This window comes from Gossypium hirsutum, chromosome A03, assembly GCF_007990345.1.
Source record: "Gossypium hirsutum isolate 1008001.06 chromosome A03, Gossypium_hirsutum_v2.1, whole genome shotgun sequence".
NCBI classification, from domain to species: Eukaryota; Viridiplantae; Streptophyta; class Magnoliopsida; order Malvales; family Malvaceae; genus Gossypium; species Gossypium hirsutum.
In genome coordinates, this window is record NC_053426.1 from 54,060,805 (window position 1) to 54,063,393 (window position 2,589).

The following is a 2,589-nucleotide window of genomic DNA, read 5'->3' on the forward strand; positions in this document are numbered from 1 at the left end:
GTTTTCACACGGCCTTAAGCATGCCCGTGTGCTTGGTCGTGTCTCTGTGGAAACACCTATATTTAAGATTTCTATTAGTAAGTTAGGAGTTAAATACCAAAATTTAAAGAAGTTAATATTGTTAGTGCTCGGGTTGCCTCCCAAGAAGCGCTTATTTATAGTCTAAGCTCGACTTACCTCTCCATTTCAATAATCACGGTGGTTTGAGGGGTTTATTCTCCTCATTCCTGCTATCAATCTCATCAAAATAAGGTTTTAATCGGGTGTTGTTTACCTTATAAGTGCCGAACTTGGGATGACTCACCTCCGTCGTGCCGAATGGAAAAATACTGAGTACCGTAAGAGGGATTTCCTTATTCTGTGTGGTAGTCACGATGTGGGAATCTATAGCATTTAATAAGACCTTATCACCAACCTTAAGTTGATTTGGAGAGGTATCGGGCTCGTTTTGGCGTAGTTTCAGTTTGTTGGGTGTTCTTGGTTTGTAGTCTTCGATCTTCATGAACAGGTCCTCTATTATTGCTTGAGAACGACTCGTGTGCTTCCTTCAGACTCATTTTCTGCAAAGTAGGTTGCACCATATTGTTGGTTTTAGTAGAATGGTTTAAATAATTGCCTTCAATCCCTGATGTGTTGCCAGAATTGCTAGCTTGAAAGGGTGATTGTTTCGTCTCCCACCCGGAGTGTGAGTTCACCTGTGCCAACATCAATGATGGTTTTAGCAGTTGCTAAAAAATGCTTTCCTAGGATTAAGGGAGTGTTGCTATCCTCTTCTATGTCTAGAACAATAAAGTCAATGGGAAATATAAATTTATCGATTTTAACTAGCACATCTTCAATAATACCTCTAGGGAATCTTATAGTTTTATCTGCTAATTGAATGCTCATCCTAGTCTGTTTGGGTTTCCTAAGACATAGTTGCTTAAAAAATTTCTAAGGCATGATGTTGATACTAGCCCCTAGATCAACCAATGCATAATTAATATCTAAACTACCAATTAAGCAAGGAATAGTAAAGCCCCCTGGGTCTTTTAGTTTGTTGGGTAGTTTATTTTGGAGAATGGCCGAGCAAACTGCGTTCAGTTTCACATGCGACGCCTCGTCCAACTTTCACTTATTTGCTAAAAGCTCCCTTAAAAATTTCATTGCATTTGGCATCTGTGATAGAGCTTCAATAAACAGTAAGTTAATATGTAATATTTTTAAGATTTTAAGGAATCTACCAAATTGTTCATCTGAGCAGTCTTTCCTTGTCGCGTTGGGGTATAGTACACGAGGTTTATATTCGATAGTTTCTGGTTTATTTGTATTATAATCTACCTCGCCTTGACTTTTGCTTACCACAGTTTCGTGCCTCGGTTCTGGTTCAGGCTCAACGATTCCTTCGTCATCTTGAATATTAATTGCGCTGAGCTGTTCCCTTGGGTTAGGTTCGGTATTACTTGGCAAACTACCGTATGGTCGTTCAGAGATTAGTTTGGAAAGCTGGCCTATCTAAGTCTTGAGCCTTGGATCGATGATTGTTGATTCTTAAGTGCTGTCTCAGTGTTTTGAAAAATGAGTTTCCGACACTGAAATAAACTTTGAGAGCATCTCTTCAAGGTTTGGCTTCTTTTCTTATTGGTAGGGTGGTTGTTGGTAGCCCGGACGTTGTTGTGGTCTTTGATTTCCTTGACCACCCCACGAGAAATTTGGGTGGTTCCTCCAACCTGCATTATAAGTGTTACTATATGGATTCTTTTGAGGTCAAGGATTATTACCCATGTAATTTAATTGCTCGTTATCCATTTTGTGGCCATGATGTTGGTATTCCGAATGGTTTGTTCCACTTCCACTTGCTTCGCACTGCATTACTGGGTGAACCTATGAAGAACTAAGAAAACCATCAATTTTCTTATTCAAAAGTTCTACCTGATTAGAGAGCATGGTGATTGAATCGAAGTTATAAACGCCGGCTGTTTCCATTGGCTTTATCCTCATGACTTGCCACTGATAGTTATTCAGTGACATCTCCTCTATAAATTCATAGGCATCTTCCGGTGTTTTATTATTGATGGTTCCGCCCGTCGCTGCGTCAACCATTTTTCGAGTCGAAAGATTCAGACTATTGTGAAATGTTTGTACTTAGAGCCAAAGCGGGAACCCATGGTGAGGGCACCTTCTCAAAAGGTCTTTGTATCTCTCCCATACACCGTAGAGTGTTTCTAAATCCATCTGTACAAAAGAAGAGATATCATTAAGTAATTTAGCCATTTTAGCCGACGAAAAATATTTTAGTAAAAATTTTTCGGTCATTTGTTCCCAAGTAGTAATTGATCCTCGTGGTATGTTCCTCAATGAAAAGGGAAACAACCAAAGACGAATGGCATCATCAGAAACTCCATTGATTTTAAATGTATCGTATAGTCCTAAAAAGTTGGCTAAATGAGCTTTGGGATCCTCATCCTGCAAACCATCAAACTGAACAAATTGTTGTATCATTTGAATAGTGCTAGGTTTTAATTCAAAAGTATTTGCAGCTACAGCAGGTCTAACTATGCTCGATTTAGTTCCTGTTAAAGAGGGTTTAGCATAATCATACATAGTGCG

At 39.1% G+C, this 2,589-nt stretch overlaps 1 non-coding gene across 1 annotated transcript; it reads left to right on the forward strand.

Moving 5' to 3' along the window:
* The first annotated feature begins 2,140 nt into the window (after positions 1-2,140).
* Positions 2,141-2,247, forward strand: LOC121225317 (small nucleolar RNA R71). Its single transcript, XR_005923181.1, has one exon. It is a non-coding gene; the product is annotated as a small nucleolar RNA R71 (small nucleolar RNA).
* The last annotated feature ends 342 nt before the right edge of the window (positions 2,248-2,589 follow it).